The following is a 21,309-nucleotide window of genomic DNA, read 5'->3' on the forward strand; positions in this document are numbered from 1 at the left end:
ATCCAAGGATCTAAGGTATAATCTGCACTTGATTTGCCAAATGGGTTTTAGACAGTTTCCTGAACATCAATACACACTTGCCTTTTCCTTTGGTGGGCAACAGCACACATGGACTTTAATGCCTGGAATTAATTTAAAATGTTCCTACATAAGGCTATGCATGATCTTGGTAAAAGGAGTATATTGGCGTATGTTGATTATCTTCTTATGAACAATAAAGCCAAGGAACAACATCATTTGGAAATGAATCATATTGTAATGCAATTGCAAAATACAGGTGCTGAATTATCATTCCAGAAAGCTTAATTTTGCAAAGCCAACATCAATTTTCTGTGGCACAAAAATTACAACTGAAGGTCTTAACGTGCATAAAAAAGGTTTAAGCCTTTCTGAAATTAAGGAAAGCAGTAAAGTGTATTAAGAATGAAGACACTCAGAATGAATCAATTACAGTTGCAAGTTTATAGAAGATTATGCAGAGATCACTCATCCCTTAGTCGACTTAGCAAAGGAAGGGGTGAAGTCGGAGCAGGCTGATTCACAGAGGCTGTAAAAACTACAAAAAAAAACCTGCTTAAAGCACCCTGCTTGGCTTACCCCATAAAGAGCAAGCAGTTCTTACATGGACACAGGAAATTTCCGACATCAGCGTGGCTGTAGTATTGTACCAGACACACTAGCTCACTAGAAAGTCGATTTCCTCTGCAAGTAAAATATTGTGACATGTGGAAGAAAAATGTTATAAATGTAATAAAAACTAAAAGATACTCCTGGCAAAAACATTGACATTAAAAAAGAACGTCGGTTCATTCATTGAGAATAGATGTTAGTGGAGGCTTCCCCTCAACCACTGCAGTATTTGCAGGGTCACCAGATTCAAACTGGGAGTGAAGGGGACAATAGCCAAAGGGAATATGACAATCTATGAACGGTGCACATAAACAAATGATATGAAAGTAAGACTAGTAGAAATCAAACTTAACTGTTGTGTATAATAAAGGAATGCATATTTAGGATGATTAACAGGGTTATAGTCCAATAGATTAGAACAAGAATAGACACAAATCTGATTGTTTTATTAACAACATTCTATTTGTCAATTTCAATTATTTATGTGCACGACTAACTGTCATGATCTCTGCTTCCAAAAGGTCAGGGTTTTCCCAACTCCCTTGGAAGCAGATCCATAACCCAGGTTCCGAGTGCCAACCAGTCCCAATTGGGACCTTTTGGACCCAGTCCTGGCGCCAGTGGCACCAGGCTCATAAATATGCCCAGTCCCAGCGCTGGAAGCGCCGGGCTCATAATGCTTGGGTGGACTTACCTGCAGCAGACCATGCTGCTTACTTGCCTGCCAGTTGAGCCTCTGATCCTCTTCTGTTTGGAACTACTTTTCCTGTTGGGTGGGGCAGGAGCCACTCCCTAGATTCAGAACACTGGAACTCTTCTGGAAAGCAGGAACTCTTTTCTTACCTAGGCGTGGCTGTGGAAGGAGACACCTAAGCACTACAGGAGGCTATTTAAACCACACCCGATGGATGAATCTTGCTTTGCGTTATTCTGCATCCTCTGCAGCAGAACGCTCATTGTGTCTTCTGCATCTGATCCTGGGCCTAAGGAAAAAGGCTTACCATCCTGAATCCAGTCTTCAGTAACACCTATAAAGACAAGAAAGAACAGGTTAGCATTACGGTCTTCAGTGACAGCTCTTCACTTACCTGGTCCATCGGCTGTCACCAACGCCTCGCGTTGCATTCCGGCATCTGAAAGACAAAGGCTTACCTACTCTTCGTGCGCTCCGGAGGTCTTCACACTGCATTCCGGCATCTGAAAGACAAAAGCTTACCAACTCTTCGCACGCTCCGGAGGCCTTCGGCGCTGCATCCCGCATCTGAAAGACAAAACAAGGTGCGTTTAAAGACATTGGGGAACTTTAATACTCACGTGCCATTACTCCTTTCCACATCTAACCCAGTGGGTATTCCGGCACCCTGCAGCCGCTCCGAACTTGTACCTGCAAAATAAAAAAACAGTTAGAGCGCATTGTGAAGCAGGCAACAAGCGCTTACTTACGTGCTTCCAGGCGCTTCTATTCATCACACGGGCTCCATCTTCAACTCACTTCAGCCCGTCATCCGCCATCGCCGGAACCCTGCAAAACAAGAAACATCATTACTAAAGACTTTAAAGACATTAGAATTACTCGAAACTTATCGTTCGTGCAGTAAACGACAGACAGCAGTCCTCTGAAGTCAAGAGACCTGCTCCCCTTATCCAGTGAAGAAACTGGTTACAGCACCCTGCCCCGAGGCAGATGGAGAGCACGGCGTTCACTTACCTAAGGTGAGAGCGTTAACCTTTGGGGTTCTACAGGAGAAGAGAAAGGGAAGAAGAGAGAGACATTCAATGACCCAGTTCCTTAATCCCATATTTTCTATCTGCAGACATCTTACCCTTCGAGTCAGACATACAGTGCACAGAGGTCCAGCCCAAAGAGCCAGCCGTGTGTTACACATCACCTTTGAAGATACGGTATACGCCCAGTCAAGACCGGCGCCTCTACGGGAATCAGGTGAGCGTTACAGAATGCAAAGCCTACCACAAAACTCCCGTCCAGGCGCTATGGAAACCTCAGATACCGACCAGCTAGCCCAGTTACTTGGGGAACTAAGGGCAGAAGTGCATGCAGCCCGTCAGGAAACGAACGCTCTAAGAAGGGAACTGATTATTTCCAAGGAGCGAACAGATGATCTCGCTAGACAATTGCTACAGTCACAAGCCGGACAGACCCCGTTACCCGCATCTGGGGGAAATCTTCCTTCTACATCCTCTATGAATCCAGTGCAGATCAACCTACCTGGGAATGTACCTCTGGCTCCGCCCGAACGATTTTCTGGTGACCCAAAGAGGTTTGCAGTATTTATCAATCAGTGCCGGTTGCATTTCTTATGCCGGCCAGCAGCCTTTCCAACTGATCAAGCTAAAGTAGCTTTCGTGCTTTCGTACCTTAGTGGCAATGCGGCAGACTGGTCGATCCTTCTAGTAAATCAAGATGATCCGGTCCTCCATGATTTTCAAGCTTTTCAGCTCACTATGGAAAAACTGTTCGCAAGACATTCACAGGGGCAGGCCTTGGAAAATGAGCTTCTTTTGTTGCGACAAGGTAATCAAGACCTTTTGGCTTATATTGCGTCTTTCAACAGACTGATAGTGGAAACTCAATGGCCTGAGGACAAAAGGATTACGCTGTTTTATAGAGGTCTACGTGGAGAGCTCAAAGATGTGTTAGCCCAAGTAGTGAATCCCCCACAAGATTGTTCGGACTATATAGACTTAGTCGTTCAAATAGATCACAGACTGCAGAACAGGAAGGACGATCGTTCCAAGTTTGATGCTCGAGTATTTTACAAACCGCCAACTCCTTCCAAAGGAGTAGACTCCGGGGAACCCATGCAAATAGGGGGTCTGAAAGGTCCTCTAACACAAAAGGAGCGGGAAAGGAGAAAACAGCTGCAATTATGCCTCTATTGCGGAAACTCAGGGCACTTTCTTCGAGACTGTCCGGTGAAACCTGCCAAGAAGGCAGTAGGAGCTGCAGTTACCAAAGTTACAAACTCTGAGCAGGGAAACGACCTCGCCCGACAAGAATAGAGGTCCTCTTGCCGAGCGTGAAAACCAGTTCCGTGACCTCGCATTTCGTGATACCTATGGTCCTCATTAGCCCTGATAATCCGGATCGATTACATGCAATTGAAGCTTACGTCGACAGCGGTGCCATCGGCAATTATGTGGATCATGAAATGGTTTTGAGGATGAATCTAACTCTTTGTCCCAAGGCTGTAAAGGACGTCATTACTACGGTGGATGGTACGGAGATAGCCTCCGGGCCAGTAACGCATACCACTCAAGAGGTGACGCTAGTAAGTCAAGATGGACACCATGAGAAGATCGTGTTCGATGTGATCAAGGCCCCTCAGTTTCAGATTATTCTAGGAATACCTTGGTTAGAGAAACACAATCCTCTGATCGATTGGCGAGCAAGAACGGTCCAGTTTCCAGAATGTGTCTCTACTTGTCACCCTCCACCTGGTGTTGCACTGGCAGCAATTTCTTCAGAGACTCCCCAGTTACCTCCCGAATACCTAGAATACCAAGATGTTTTCCGGAAGGATCAGGCTAACTCGCTAACTCTCTACCTCCTCATAGGTCTTATGACTGCCAGATAGACCTGATACCTGGATCTACTCCTCCTTGTAGTAGAATTTATGCCCTCACCGAGCCTGAGAACCTTCACCTTCGACAATACCTGGATCAATACCTGGCAAATGGGTTTATTCGTCCTTCCAAGTCCCCTGCTTCTTCAGCTTTGTTCTTAGTTCCAAAAAAGGAAGGAGACCTTAGAACTTGTATAGATTATCGCTCCCTGAACCAGATCACCGTTAAGAATAGATATCCGTTACCTTTGATCCCTGAACTCCTGGACCAAGTCAGAAAGGCATGCATATATACAAAGCTGGATCTTAGAGGAGCTTACCACTTGGTACGAATAAAAGAGGGCGATGAATGGAAGACGGCCTTCCGCACCAAGTATGGGCTATTTGAATATCAGGTCATGCCCTTCGGACTTTGCAATGCCCCGGCCGCCTTTCAATATTTTATGAACGATGTCCTCAGAGAGCTCATAGATGTGTGTGTTGTTGTTTACATTGACGACATCCTCGTTTATTCTTCATCGGAATCTGAACATCGGAAACACGTGAAAATGGTCCTCGAAAGATTGCGTCAACACAAACTTTTCGCTAAGTTGGAAAAATGTGTTTTCAACGTGACTGAAGTTGAATTCTTGGGATTCATATTATCACCTGGCGGAGTGCGTATGGATTCAAAGAAGGTCGATGCAGTTCTCAAATGGCCATCACCATCCTCCGTAAAAGGTGTGCAAAGCATGTTAGGCTTCGCTAACTTTTACCGCAGGTTTATCCCCGAATTCTCTAGAATAGTCCAGCCCATCACTGCCTTGTTAAAGAAAAACAAACGTTTAGAATGGTCTACCGAGGCGGAACAAGCTTTCCAGGATTTGAAGACTAAATTTATCTCTGCACCAATCTTAAAACACCCTCGCCCTGAACTCCCCTACATCGTGGAAACTGATGTTTCAAGCCTTGCCATGGGGGCAGTTCTATCACAAAAGGACCCGGTAACCAATCAGTTGCATCCCGTGGCATTTTGGTCCCGCAAATTCTCGCCTCCTGAAATCAATTACACGATTACTGACAAGGAACTTCTGGCTATCAAGTCTGCCTTTAAGGCTTGGCGGCATTATCTGCTGGGGGCCCGACACACCGTTACTGTGATTACGGATCACCGAAACCTGCAATATTTGAAAACCGCAAAAGCCCAATCCTCTAGACAACTCCGTTGGGCATTATTCTTTGCCGAGTTTGACTTCATAATTACCTATCGACCTGGTACAAAGAACGGTAAAGCTGATGCCCTTTCTCGGATGGGAGTGGAAGAACACTTGATCAACCCTAAACCTGTACCAATCATTCCCGAACAAAGAATTCTGGGTGTAATCGCCACAGAATCCATAGAGGAAGTTAAGGATAAAGCCAGGCAACTTGTAACTCCAGCAGACATACAGAATTGGCATATGCAGGGAAAGGACTTTGCAGTAAAGGACAACTTATTGTATTTCCAAGAACGATTATACCTACCCAGCACAGATTTACAGAAAAAAGTAATCTCTTGTTATCACGATTCTTTAATGGAAAGACATCCCGGTATAGCCAAGACCTCAGAAAAGATCAAGCGCTACTTCTGGTGGCCGTCTTGGAAAAAAGATATCAGAGACTTTATAATGTCCTGTGGAGTATGCGCCCAAAACAAGAGTCAAAAGGAAAGACCAGCAGGCCTCTTACGCCCTATTGACATCCCACCTCGCCCTTGGCATACGCTTTCTATGGACTTCATCACCGATCTACCTCCATGCTCCGGATACAATACGATTCTAGTAATCGTGGACTTATTCTCCAAGATGGCGCATTTCATTCCGCTCAAAGGCTTGCCAACAGCAGCAACTCTGGCCCGAGAATTTCTCGAAAACATCGTCCGACTGCACGGTTTTCCTTCGGTTCTAATTTCGGATCGAGGTAGTCAATTTATTTCTCATTTTTGGCGAAGTTGCTGTCAGTCGGCTCAAATTGATGTGAGACTATTGACCAGTCACCACCCTCAGACCGACGGACAAACTGAGAGGACCAATCAAACTCTGGAACAGTATTTACGCTGCATGCTGCAACAAACTGAAAAAACTTGGAAAGACATCCTTTGGATAGCCGAATATGCCTACAATAACTCTGTCCATTCGGGAACTGGGAAAACCCCGTTTTTTCTTTTGTACGGCAGTCACCCTCGAACCTCGGAGTTGGATCCCCTCCAAGATCTTGAAACACCAGCAGTAGACTACCTGCATTCTACAATCACCCAAGCCTTTAAGGAAGCTGTTTCCCACCTTCAAAGGGCTAAAGAACAATACAAGAAAGGAGCAGATCAACATCGGAAGGAAGCCCCTCAATATCAAGTAGGGGATCAAGTCTGGTTATCCACCAAATATCTACCTCTAAAAGGGCCACGCACATTCAACCCAAGATACCTTGGTCCCTATTCCATCACTACCATAGTAAACCCAGTAGCGGTCAAGTTGGACTTGCCTCCGCACATGAAGATACATCCGGTCTTCCACGTCTCTCTATTAAAACCTGTGCAACCTCAAACCCGACTAACTAAATCTCCAAAACCTATCCTAGTTGATGGAGAACTCGAGTTTGAAGTCAAAAGCATTCTGGACTCCAAGATCTCCAAATCTAAACTATTTTACCTAATTGACTGGAAAGGCTACGGCCCCCAAGAGAGATCCTGGGAACCTGCTGAATATGTCCACGCTCCTCGCCTAATCAAAAGATTTCACCGAACATTTCCTGACAAGCCAAAACCCCCGGAGAAGCCCGGTTTGGGAGGGGCCTTGAGGGGGGGTACTGTCATGATCTCTGCTTCCAAAAGGTCAGGGTTTTCCCAACTCCCTTGGAAGCAGATCCATAACCCAGGTTCCGAGTGCCAACCAGTCCCAATTGGGACCTTTTGGACCCAGTCCTGGCGCCAGTGGCACCAGGCTCATAAATATGCCCAGTCCCAGCGCTGGAAGCGCCGGGCTCATAATGCTTGGGTGGACTTACCTGCAGCAGACCATGCTGCTTACTTGCCTGCCAGTTGAGCCTCTGATCCTCTTCTGTTTGGAACTACTTTTCCTGTTGGGTGGGGCAGGAGCCACTCCCTAGATTCAGAACACTGGAACTCTTCTGGAAAGCAGGAACTCTTTTCTTACCTAGGCGTGGCTGTGGAAGGAGACACCTAAGCACTACAGGAGGCTATTTAAACCACACCCGATGGATGAATCTTGCTTTGCGTTATTCTGCATCCTCTGCAGCAGAACGCTCATCGTGTCTTCTGCATCTGATCCTGGGCCTAAGGAAAAGGCTTACCATCCTGAATCCAGTCTTCAGCAACACCTATAAAGACAAGAAAGAACAGGTTAGCATTACGGTCTTCAGTGACAGCTCTTCACTTACCTGGTCCATCGGCTGTCACCAACGCCTCGCGCTGCATTCCGGCATCTGAAAGACAAAGGCTTACCTACTCTTCGTGCGCTCCGGAGGTCTTCACACTGCATTCCGGCATCTGAAAGACAAAAGCTTACCAACTCTTCGCACGCTCCGGAGGCCTTCGGCACTGCATCCCGCATCTGAAAGACAAAACAAGGTGCGTTTAAAGACATTGGGGAACTTTAATACTCACGTGCCATTACTCCTTTCCACATCTAACCCAGTGGGTATTCCGGCACCCTGCAGCCGCTCCGAACTTGTACCTGCAAAATAAAAAGACAGTTAGAGCGCATCGTGAAGCAGGCAACAAGCGCTTACTTACGTGCTTCCAGGCGCTTCTATTCATCACACGGGCTCCATCTTCAACTCACTTCAGCCCGTCATCCGCCATCGCCGGGACCCTGCAAAACAAGAAACATCATTACTAAAGACTTTAAAGACATTAGAATTACTCAAAACTTATCGTTCGTGCAGTAAACGACGGACAGCAGTCCTCTGAAGTCAAGAGGCCTGCTCCCCTTATCCAGTGAAGAAACTGGTTACAGCACCTTGCCCCGAGGCAGATGGAGAGCACGGCGTTCACTTACCTAAGGTGAGAGCGTTAACCTTTGGGGTTCTACAGGAGAAGAGAAAGGGAAGAAGAGAGAGACATTCAATGACCCAGTTCCTTAATCCCATATTTTCTATCTGCAGACATCTTACCCTTCGAGTCAGACATACAGTGCACAGAGGTCCAGCCCAAAGAGCCAGCCGTGTGTTACACATCACCTTTGAAGATACGGTATACGCCCAGTCAAGACCGGCGCCTCTACGGGAATCAGGTGAGCGTTACACTAACACTAATAACCTTGAAGAGCCAATGGCTTGAAATTGGCAGGTCTCAAACATTATGTGAGGTTTTGACAAGACAGACAAATAAGGTAGCTGGAGAAATATAATGTGTACTAGCTTGTACTTGAAAGATTAATCGTAATATCATGATAGGGCACAGTTCCACTAAATCCAACAAGGTCTATGTTTGATATTTAGGAGACAAAGTGAAAGAAATCTCTGTCTTAGATAAAGAGCTGTGATACCATGTATTTGGTAAGTTACAACACATCACAGATGGGAACATCCTACTTTCCTATAAACACTTTTTTTGTAAAAAGACTGGAATTAACCCATTTAGTTTAATCATTAGAGGGACTAGAAAATGGGATAGTGAAAGGGGGCAAAGAATCCCATAGGCACCTGTGAATGTGTTGGGTTCTCCCCTGGAGGTTTTTCTGCTGTTTTGCCTTAAGGTTTTGTGAAAACTGCTTTGGAGTGTGACCACCAATTTGCTTTGGACCCCTTAAACCCTCCCCTTCATTCCTTACTACCAATATCTAATTTCCTGTCCAACCTAATGCTGTCCTATTACTAAGTACCTTACGAGGGCCATTCTTCTAGGCTTACTTTTTAGGGACTCTGGGTAACAAGTATCTCCATTTTCATAGGGTTCTCTGGGACTCTGGGTAACACGATTCTCCATTTTCATTGGTTTCCCTGCACTCTTAGGTTGGCTTACCCTATTTGTATCCAATTAATTTCCATCCACATATAGTGGAAGCGCCTTACATCTGTTTGTTTCAAGTAATCCTTGTGCCATCCGGATAATCGGCTCTACTTTACAGACTAACAAAATCTTTGGTTCACAGCATCGTATTTCCTTTTGTGGTTGTGTTATTGGGTGCGGCTTTCTTGATGTGAACAACATACAGATATGGCTAGCCGGATAAACTCTTTGCATATCTCCCATTTACAGGACTCTCTCGTTTTGTCTTGTGGGTCAAATGGTTGTACCAGTATCTGGATTATGGCCTGTAAGTGGCCTGAGAATCTTTCATGTACTTTTTAGCTGTACTGGGGGACTTCAGGTTTGGACCATCAGTTTTTGGGCCCAGGTCCACAAGACTCCCAACTGCCTCAACTCTGATACTCTTGCTTCCTCTCAGCTCTGTCCCCATTGGTTGGCTTAGCCTTCTATTTTTCAGATCTTGTCTGGGTTCTAGGCCACTGTTAGTAAAGGGTTGGACAGAGTTCCAATAAGAGTTTCCAACTACTTAATTCTCAGTTCATCCTCCACCCTCCAGAATGCCTTCCTTTTTCTTCATTGTTCCCAATGGTGTTGCACATTTTGGGGCCCCCCTGTGAGCCATGCTGAGGGGGGCCCAGTCACAAACTCCACAACAAATCACAGGAGATGCCACACTGAAGGTCAGCCTCGACCACCACGGGTGTGCAAGACTCATGATGATCATGCTGCTCCAGGGACATGCACAGACTGTGCAAGGTCAAAGATGTAAATATTTCACCTAGCATACAAACAAAGGGTGGTGCCTGGCTCCTGCTACTCAAATATACCATCCCCCAGTGGCGGACGGTGAATTTCTTTGTTGGAGGGGCGTAAATATTTGCCAGAAGTATGTAAGAGCATAGCAAAGGAGCCCGAACCAGAGAAACAGGAAAGGGTTAGGGGGGGATTCCAAGAAAATGTTTTGAATAATGGGTTAAAATATTATACAGCACACATTCTGTGAAAAATTGGGTAAAAAGCCAGACAGCTAGTAATCGGTTGTATTGGGTAACTCATGAAAAAATGCATTAGATGCAAGTTATCAACAGTGTACAGGAACTTTTCCCCAACACATTGCCCCACAGTATATGCCAGTATAAAGATTCCCGCCCGCTGTGCGCATACATTTCCAAGTTGGCTGCACCACAATATGCTGTATTCCCATATAAGAACATGCTTATGTTTGCTTTGCGTGTAATGCCAGTAATGATACTATAAGAAAACATGTCTAGGCGGTCTCTGACAATATATGCCAGCAGTCCCTGCTTATTAACATAGAGCTATTGGCTTTCTCATTAAAAATGCAATGTCACAATAAGAAAACGTGTCCAAACGGGCTGCAATGTAGGCCCAGTCTATAAACGCAAGAACACGTATGAATGCTTTGTCATAGATGCTCAGCAAAAAATATCATGCAACAGCAGCAAATAGGTAGACTGGCTACACCAAAAGGCCAGCATAGTCACGTAATAACACATCAAGTTGCCTTTGCCCAAAAATGCCAGTAAAACTTGCCATGTCACTTAAGGAAATGTCAACAATGCGCCTGTGCCCCCCGGGCCGCCAGTGCCCTGCACACAATCACATTCATACTAATTCACCTACCAGTCACTCACCTATAAACCTTCTCTCACACTGTATTCTCCACACACGCAACCTGAAAATTCACACAGCCTGCATTCCCAATCACACAACACATGCACTCACCACCCATACATACATGCATATACCAACATGTATAACATTAAATATATACAAAATCACATCTGGCATGCATGCACAATTCTTTTTTTGGTTTTAAAAAGGCTTCCTTACCTGTTCCACTAGGCACAGAGTCAATGCTCCTATCCAGGCCTCTGGCTCCTGTACTGCATGCAGACAGGAACAAGGCAGCATCTGCAGTCAGCTCTGGCACAGCCCTCACCCTGTCACGGTCCCCCTCCCCCAACCCTCACCAGGCAGCAGGAACCACTTCACTGCACGGGCCCTCCCGCTATGCAAGTGGTTACTCATTACTTAATTCTTCTGATCATTCCCTCAACTACCTTACTTTCATTTTGCATCCCTCCTTCCATCGCTCTTGACCTCATGCCCCCTAAATGGATCCAGTCCATCCTCAAGACTCCAAACTACCACACCTTTTCAACCAACAAGTACTAATGATGTCAGGTACAGAAGGCTATCCCAATGGGAAATAACAGCACATCATGAGGGAATATTCCAGTTATTTGCCAGACTGACAACACTTCTTGCAATCACTATTAACAGAATCAAAGTAATTGAAAGTGTCCTCAAAACTGTGTGCAGACACTTTGTACCCTTAAAAATAAAGGAGAAAGTGAGGCCAACAGGATGCATGTGTATGGCGGTCACCTGAATGAGGAGCTCCGTTCCCAAAGGCACGTAAACGGCGTGAGCCCCCACCATTTTCAGACCCACTGTGCAGTTTGGACTAGGACAATTGGGCTGTGAAGTAGTGAGGAGCAACTGCACAATTTCAGAGCCCACCAGCGTTGGCCCACGAAGATAGAGGCGCTCTGAAAGCAGCCTCGCTGATCCGCCTAGCTGGTCTAACGCGAGCTGGTGGCGTCTCCACTGTGACTGCGTGGGAGAGCGCTAGTGGGGTGGCGGCGGCCTGCCCTGGGGGTGACTTGGCCCCGGGGCCACTATATGATTTATTTAGGAGCCAGGTCGGCAGGGATCGCATATCCTGCAGACGCAACAATGCTGTGAGCTCTGGTGCTCTGTCTAGCTTGAGCGGATAGAGGAGTTGCTCTGGCAGGTGAGGCAATTGGAAAAGGGCCTCTTAGCCTCTCCTATGCTGTGGTAAGGGGCATAGGGGCCCTGCTCCCATGTGACACGGAGGACGAATGGTGGGGAAGGGGAAAAAAGAGCCAAACAAAGCGGGAAAAAGAACAAAGCCACAAAAACTATAATAAAGCTGTGCAGTGCCTTGGAACTCCTTGAGGTGGCCAGTAACGGAGGCGAGGCCCCCAAGAGCAGGAGCCACGTGGGTCTGGGCCTGAATAAGGGTCCTTCTCTTGGAATTTCCACCCATGGTCCATAGCAGCCCTTGGTTACGCTTCCTTGGAGCTGCAGCAGTTCTGCGGCCCCACTCCTGATTAGCTGCAATAGGTGGATGCAGCAACCTGGCGATTTGAGTCACCTGCAAGTAGACAGCCCGGTGAGGGAGCTGTGATGAAGGGCCCGCTGGGACAGGGTGTCCCCTACCCAGGGTTGATTTCCAGTGCAACCCGCTGGGCTGGTTTGGTCTCCTGAGGCAGGTGGTAAAGTGGGGCCCACAAAGACTGGGTGCCCCCAAAGAAGGTGAGAACTAACATCAGGGCATAGCGATGGTGCTGGAATCAGAGTGTCCTTAGCCCGGACCCGTCCCGCTGTGTGGTGGACTTGGACTCAGTGGGTATTGCCCCAGCGTACTGAAGACTCCTGGTTGATCCCCAGTTCATGCACAATGTAGGGCTGCAGGTGGTGTTCGCCAGGTGGCTAGGAGAGGTGCTCATCGCAGTTCTGTAGCCCTGACCCAGTGGTGAGGACACTGTTGAATACTATAACTGGCAGCCCTTAATGACTGTGGAGGTGGACTGTGCCCCGAGGTCAGCTGGTCGGAGTGCAGGGCTGATTTCTTGTGTGCATCCAGCCCGACTGGACACTGGTCTGTTTGAGGCTGTAGCATTATCCTGTGGTAAGGAATTAGTGATATCGCTGGAGGATATTCCGCTGGATCCTCTCCCCTCTTACTCTGAGGGACTGGAAGTCCTCCTTGCAGAGGTTCCAGTTTGGTAGCTCTCCCTTGCCTGCGTTAGGGCCAGACAGGACGCAAGACAATGGCGCTGTCTGCTCTTGACCCACTCTCTACAAAAAGAGACATTGAGGCTTTGCTCAAGGAGATACACGGGATACATGCCGATATTGGGATGCAGATGGACACTGATAAACAAGAGAGTGGACAAAATCGATGACAGACTAAAGAACTTGGAGAACATTCAGACTTTATTGGATATGATGGGACTACACGTCGACATGTGGCTCTCCGAACTTGAGAGGCGGGAATCATGCATTAAACTTAGAATGGACGATTTTGAGAATCGTGAAAGGCGGATGAACCTCTGTTTTTTGGTGATTCAGGAGAACGAGGGGGGGAATGGAGAGATATTAAAAAAGTAATCCATGAAGTGGTAAAGCTCTTGCTATTGATAGGGCACACCAGTCGGGAGGAGGGGGTAGGGGTCCAAGGTCAGTGTTGGCACGCTTCCACTATTATGCAGAGAAAACAAGCAAGAAGGAGAGGCCAGTGTCCTGGGAGGCTCAAAGATAACTGTCTTCCAAGACCTGTCGGACTTCATGCTGGCTACAAGGAGTATGTGTGCACCACTCACCCGGTGGCTCAATGAGAAGGGGTCCGATATAGCTGGGGATTAGTTTATCCCTCTCCTTTCAATATGACAAATATAAGTGGATTATGGAAAACGACATTCAGAGGGTCATGGGGTGAGTTGATAGGTCCTTCGGGTGAGCAGACTCGCAAGGACTATGAACCTCAAGACAATGGGTTCCAGAAGGTTAAGGGGAGCAGGTGATGTAGAGTGGCCGGCTCCAGAAAGTTAAAATAATTGAACACCCCCCAGGCGCGCCTCTTGAATGGTATTGGTCACTAGGGCATCTTAGTTAAGTGTTTGAGCTGAAGCTGATGACCTGGTGCACTAGCCCTAGCTGGTTTAAATCCACATACAAAACAGAGGGTGGAGTTCATTGATGGGGCGCTAAGCACACTATGCCCTGGGCAATTGTGGAAGAGGGTAATGGGTACATTGTTGACTGTGTTTGTACCCGTTATGTTGATTACATTGAGCTGGTTGCTCACTAATAGCTTGTAATGCTGGATACAATATGGGGCAAATGCAATGTGGGGCTGATTGGGGTGGCGGTTTGCCCAATATTAGCTTGCTAATGGGTAATAATGTTGAGTCTTGTAGCTCTCTGGGACTGCAGTGTTGTGGCAGGAGGGTGGTCGAAGGGGGCTCTTCAGAGTTTGCGTGTATTTGACATGACCTAATGGAACTGGCTTTTCCTGTTAGTTTGGTCCTACGTCAGTGATGGTAACTTGGCGTGGCTGGACAAATGAGGGGGCGGGGGAGGAGGTTGTTGGTGGGGTGTGGACAGTTTGATATTGGTCTGGGATAGGGGAGCTTGCAGAGCTCATGGATTCGGTTATGTGGAAACATTGCTTACTTCTTTTGGTGATGTGTCAGATGTACAGGTGTGACCATCGCGGGAATGTAATGCTGTATGATGGCTGATGTGGATGTCGATTTAGTGGTGGGGTCTCATAATCTCTGGGGTTTAAATTCCCCCATAATGCGGTCTCGGGAATTTAAGAGAGCGAAAATAGAAAAGTTTCCTTTACAGGAAACCCACTGGGTTGGGAGGAGTTCGCCCGGCCTGAAGTCCAGGGGTATTGGGGAGATGTTCCAGACCAAGAAAAGAGAGGTGGCCATTGTTGTAGCAACCACACTTGGATTTAATGGTTTGGGATGTGTTGCAAGACATGGAGGGGAAGTACATTGCAGTCAAGGGGTTGCTGAGGGGTAGCCCACTTACTGTAGTGTCGGTCTACATACCCAATGAGGGTCAGATTGTGTTCTGGGCCACCATCAAAGTGGAAATTAAACCTTTTGTTGAGCGGCAGCTAATAATTAGGTGACGACTTTAATATGATTCTAGATCCAGCAAGAGACAAAAAATGCCCGAAGAGGGAGAGTTAATTGCACGCTGTGCGGTCCCGGCCCAACATGTTTCACAATATTAATGCAGACCTGGGGGTGGTAGACGCCCTCACGTTGAATCCAGAAGAGGAGTCTCCCTTCACTTTTTATTCCTGAGTCCACGACTCTTATTCCAGGGTGGATTTATTCCTGGCAGATACGACCCTGAAGGGATTTGTCAACTCTGTTACCGTCCCCCTGTTCTAAAGTCACAACCTTATCCGCGTGTTTGGGGAGGTATGGGTGTGCAGGGTGCCGGCGTGGTGGATATGAAATGATCTGCTTCTGAACGATAAGTTGCTAGCGCAGACACTTTGAGCCCACATACAGGACTACTTTGGGTGCAATAATAGGGGAGACACCAGTCCACGATTTGTGTTGAAAGGGTTCAGGGCCACTATTAGGGGGGTGTTGATAGGATTAGGAATGCAGCAGAAGTGAGAGAGACAGAGGGAAGAGACGGATCTCAGGTCAAAGATTGAGAATCTTAACCCAGGGGCTACTAGGTTGGGCGGTCAGGCAATGGGCAGCGCAGCTGCAACTGTGTAAAACGCGACTGAAGAACCTGCCAAGTTAACCGTCTCGAGGCAGAAGTACCATGAGAAAGGCGACGGGCAAATAACATTTTGGCATGGTGACTACGGGAGGCCCAGAAGTCTAAGCTAGTCCATAGGATTAACAATCCAGATGGCAGAGATCTTTACGATCTGGGGACAATTAGAGAGGAGTTGCATAGGTTTTTTACAAGGCTTTGTACTCTTCGTCCTCTGGAGACAGCAGCTGGTGTCCCATTTCCTTGGCTCACTTCAGATCCCTGGTTTATCCGACCTTGTAGCAGATAGCATAGATAGCCTGATTACTCTGGAGGAGCTAGCCCTTACGATCAAGGGATTAAAGCCAGGAACCACGCCCAGGATGACAGATTTTCAGTTAAGGTTTACAAGATGTTTCGGCCTCTTATGGCTCCCAACATGGCCGAGGTTTTTAACAGGGTGTTAGATGGGGAGGCACTTCCAGCCTCAAAGCTTAGCGCCATAATAGTGGTTATCCATAGACGGTGGAAGGACCTGGGGGAGTGTTCTTCATATAGGGCTATATCGCTCCTGAATATGAATGTGAAGATACTGGCTAGACTTCTTTGACAGACGCTGGAGGGACGTCTTCTAACACTGATCCACGGGGATCAGGTTGGATTTATTCAGGGAAGGAAGGAATCGGAGAACATTAGAAAAATCATTGACCTGATGCATGTGGCGCAGGGGGCAGACCTAGATGACGAAGTGATTTCATTGGACTCAGAAAAGGCATTTGACTGTGTTTAATGGCTGTTTACGTTCCAGGTCCTTCAGAAGTATTGGGTGGGGCTGCATATGCGTCGATGGATAGCCACCTTTTATGGCTCCCAGACTGCCCAGGTACTAGTTAATGGAATTCTTACTGCTCCCTTCCCACTAACTAGAGGGACGAGACAGGGATGCTCCATTGTGTCCCTGCTGTATACTATGTGCCTAGAGCCCTTGGCGATTCTGGTCCATGCTTGCCCGATAATTAAAGGTATTCTTTGTGGGGATACATCCTTCAAGTTGTCCTATTCGCAGACAATATTCTGGAATATTTGGTTGATGTACACTTGTCTGTTCCAGAGCTCGTCTTATTATGACATTTCGGATGTTTTTGAGGACTCCATATCAATGTCCACAAATCTTGCATTTTGCTGATCTGACTAGAGGGCTCATGCTTAGAGAATAGGTCTCAGTTTAAGGGGATGAGAGTTGAAAAAGAGGCACTTACCTACCATGGGGGGTGGGGTTCCATGTCTTAACATCGTGGCAAAAATTGCTGTGGTTATAAAATATCGTGGCAAAAATGCTGTGGTTTTTCCGCCGCAATCCATGTAAAGGATGTGGGGGGACACCCCCCCCCCAACCCCTGGACCCATTATACCATTTAAGAGGAGCGGGGGACACCCCTGCAACCCTTGCTCCCCTTAAATGGTATAACGGGGTTCACCTTTACCGGGTCAAACCACAGCATTTTTGCCGCGATTTTTTGTATAGGCGACATTTTTGCTGCGATTTTATCACTGCATACCCCAGGTGGTTCAAATTCCTAGAGATCTGACTAAGCTGTTTCCCCTCAACTATACCCCGATGGTTGCAACGCTTAGAGAGGATTTGGCGAGGTGGGCTCCCCGGGTGCTCTCATAGTATGGTAGGATGGTCTCCATTAAAACGAGTGTGCTGCCTAGATTGCTTTCATCTCATCTCGAGCCTGCCCACAGTAGTCCCTGAGGAGTATCTTTGGGAGTTGAAGTCCATGCTGGCCCGGTTTGTCTGGCAGTACAGATCCCCAGGACCAAACATTTGACAATAACATTGCCTAGGGACTGGGTGGGGGCAGGATCGACTTAACATCATTTTCACATCTACTTTAAGGCGGCTCAGTCGAGGGTGATGGTGGAGCATTTGAGGAATGACCTGGGCAACTACTTGACCTTCCTTGAAGAGGTTGCGACACACCCCAACAAAGTTAGATTACCTATGGGATGGGTACACCACAGTTATTAAGCAATTATGTATCATGTTATTAGACATAGCAGGTATTAAAAGTAATCTTGAAGATTTTAAATGCGTTGGCTTTGTAAGAGAATCACAAATTGCTTGCTTCCAGGAGACATGGGGCTGAGGAAATCAGTACTATCGAGGGGCATCAAAGGGGTATCACACCTATTGCTGTAAGAAGTGCAAGGAGGGGGCGAGCCAGTGGAGGCTGTTCATACGAGTTGCCAGAGATGTACAGGTGTCATCCTCAGACTTGTTGATGGAAAGCAAAGATGGATTGGGCCTTAGGAATATATTTAAAAGCGGTCAAGAATTGCAGATTTTGAATGACGAGATGAGACCAAATACAGATTCTGTTGGTTACATGGTTAACTTGATATGGAATTTCAATTACTACAGTAAGTCCAACTTCGAGAGCTTTGTTATATTTGTGGGTGAATTAAATGCACAGATAGAACCATTAAATGCCTGGAGGAACTGTACAAGGATGGGAGTTTTGGGAATCTATCAGGGAAGCATACCACAAGTGCCCCACTGCTTCAAGAATCCTAAGGTACTGACAAACTTGTTTTTATCCTGTAGGTTTCAGAGATGTATTGAGAGGATGCAAGGGGATTTCCTTGAACGACCCATGTCTAAAACAAGCTGCTAGAACACCCATATTGGTTATATTGTCATTGACCTAATTAATTGGGATCTAGCCACTAATTCCAACGTTAAATCTCATCTTGAAAGTGACTGTGAACGGGCAGTATTCATTTTAGCAAATTTAATAATTACTACTAGCCTTGATGATGTCAGTTGTAGTTGAGAATCTGCAGGAATCAAGGAATCCATTGGTCACGGTTAGATAAATAATCAAGATGTACTGCCTTTATGCAGCATTGTTACTCATGGTTTAATACTATTTGGTGGAGGAAGCATCTTTCACTGAGAATTGTACTGTTTATAACAGCTTTATTGAACTGTTGTATCCTGTTTTTGTGGGCATTAGAGCAGATATAAGGAGGAAGAGCAGTGCTGCTGATTTCTAGTTGGATAAAGGATGTAGATCTGTCAACAAAACATTCATCAATGTTCTTAAAGCAGGAGTGGAAAATCTAAACCGAGAATTAGCCAGATTTTATAGGAAAACTAACAAAGAACTAAAGTTATGGAAAAAGCTTTCTGAACGGGTTGAATTATGGGAAACAGTCACAACAGTTATGGATACAAACTATTCCAAAGCCTTTCGGTGTACATTGACAAAGGATGAAGTATCCCCCCTTCACTAGCTGTTATACCAGAGAAATCCTCAGAAGCATTTCAATCCTCTTTATATTCCCAGGGAGCTTATTGATTACTAAATCTGAATATAAATTAATTAATGAGGAACCCGATTTTCTACCCAGGAAGTAGCCAGTGCTGTGAAAGCATGAAAATAGGGCAAAATCTTGGCATATTTGCTTTTAACTTAACCAAATATATAGATTTCCTTTTTTAACTAAATGATTTAATTTATTTAATTACATGAATTAGGAGTTGAGTGAGAGCCCGAGTAAGAATGCTGCAGCGTGACAGAGCTTCAGTGCAAATGAGCTCTGGTGGCTAAATATATCCCCTCTGCCTGATGGAAACCGCTTTGTAATGCCAGATAATGAATGCAGTAATGTTGGGGCTTACTTAGCTCGAATGCCGGCTCGAAAGTAACTCTGATCGCTGAGATATTGGAAGTGCCAGACCCCGGCCGCCTAAACTGTTGAGCGCCATCCCGCTCTTCAGCTTTATTTGCCTGCATTGCATAACAGAGGCCAGTGGGAGCCATCCGCTGTGGATGAGGCTCCGAGTGCTGTTGGTGAATCGGGGCGCATCGATGGATGGTGGTCCAATCACCCCAGAAGGTGCCTGGCGATATGATCATCGACGCAGCGGCATGTTGGCTGGCCGGGGTCCGATGCCTCCGATCGTGTGCCGGATCAACGACACAGCGACCGTCAAGTGCCTGGTTATCACCGATGGTGAGTGCCGGCAGTGGTGGACTCACTGGGGACGCAGAGGCTCGTCCGATGCTGAGTGGTCACTGCCGCAGGTCTTTCCACTCCTGGCCAACCAGAGACCCGAGATCAGCTGGATGCAGAACGGATACCTGGTGCCTTCTCCTCCCATGCCCAATTCTTTTGTGAGCCGAAGTCGATACCGTAGGGGGCTGCACAGACTCACAGAGCAACTCTGGTGTTTGCTGCGGTACATCGACCTGCCGGGAGGCAGAGCCCCGGGACGCACTTCATCAGTAACGGCCCCGCTGGGCACTGGTGCCGGCTGGTCTTGCACCAACATCTTCACTGCTTAGCCCCTGATGACCACGCTGAGCTCATGCTGCAAGGCGCAACATTTGCAGTGGCATGTACTGGTCCTGCAGTGAGGGGCATCAGCCCAATCTTGTGCTCCTGCGGTGTGGCTGAGCCTGTGCTGGGTCCCTGAAGCCCCGCTGGTAAGGGCAGGGCTCCATGGAGGCGGGCCCTGCAGACACGGAAGATCTAGGGTGCTCCCAATGTGGTGCAACTGTAAGTGAGGCCACAGTGGCATGGGGGAATGGGCTCTTTCAGATTCATGTTTACAAAACACAGAGTATGCAGATGGACACACTTATACTCACGCACAGCTCAAGATCATTACCAGGCGCTGCCCACACAATAAACCTCTCCAACACAACTGTACCCGTACACAAGAGATTGCCATCCGCCGCTGCCCACACAGTAAGCCGCTGCAGCGTAGATGATAATGAGCTGACTGTTGGGTGAGGTCCCTTTGGGCTGGGGAGCCTCCTGGAGGCTTGGTGTCTATACTGCCTGTGGGCAGCACTGGTGCCTACTGGCGCTACTGGTTTGCTACCATTTGGGAGCCTGCTCTGGCCCCATATGCCCACCTGGCATGTTATGGTCTGTCCCGGACCTCACTTCTTATAGCACTGAAGATATTAGTGCTGCTGGCACACCGCTACACCGCTCTTCCCGAAGGAGATCCAAGATGGACATCCAGACCAAGCTTCAAGCAATATTGGCCGAAATTAACGTTATTGGGCAACAGACAGCAGAAACACTGTCCAGGACATCAAACGGGACCTGCAAGACATCCACACATGGCTTAACTAACAGGCAGACCATACTACTGACAATGAGCAGCGTATCAGCTCTCTGGAAGACAAGTAACACGGATCTGGATGGCTTAATCAAGGAGATGCAGCGCCTGGGGGCCAAACTGGAGGACCAGGAAAATGGGTCCCAGCGCAACAACCTTTGCCTGGTGGGCTTCCCAGAACATACTGAGCGGGTCTGACCTGGAGTCTTACATCTACAACTTCCTCCAGGAGAAGCTTCACATCCAGGACCCAAGAAAGTATATCATCAAATATCATCAAAACTGTCACAGGGCCCCCCATTCCCAAGCCAGCTGTGGGCAAAAGCCCACATAACATTACCATGGGCCTGCTCAACGTTCAGCATAAACTTGCAATTTTGAAGGTGTACCAGGTGTTGGGGACTGTGCACGTGGGCAGCTCAGACATCCAGATTTTCAATGACTACTCCATGGTATCTCGATTTGAAGCACTGAAGGGCACGGTGCACAGATTCCATCTAAAATTCCTGGCTATTTGGTGTATACAGCTAGAAAAACAGTGGCACTCGTTTGAGGAAGCCTGGCGCTTGAGGCAGCGGGATTTGGTG

The 21,309-nt window shown here is 47.2% G+C and overlaps 1 protein-coding gene across 2 annotated transcripts in view; it reads right to left on the minus strand.

Annotated features, from left to right (window-relative positions):
• The window catches only part of CDYL2 (chromodomain Y like 2), a 990,342-nt gene that overhangs the window by 330,234 nt on the left and 638,799 nt on the right, over nucleotides 1–21,309 (minus strand). The window lies entirely within an intron of this gene.

This window comes from Ambystoma mexicanum, chromosome 1p, assembly GCF_040938575.1.
Source record: "Ambystoma mexicanum isolate Mex_15411 chromosome 1p, UKY_AmexF1_1, whole genome shotgun sequence".
Lineage (NCBI taxonomy): Eukaryota > Metazoa > Chordata > Amphibia > Caudata > Ambystomatidae > Ambystoma > Ambystoma mexicanum.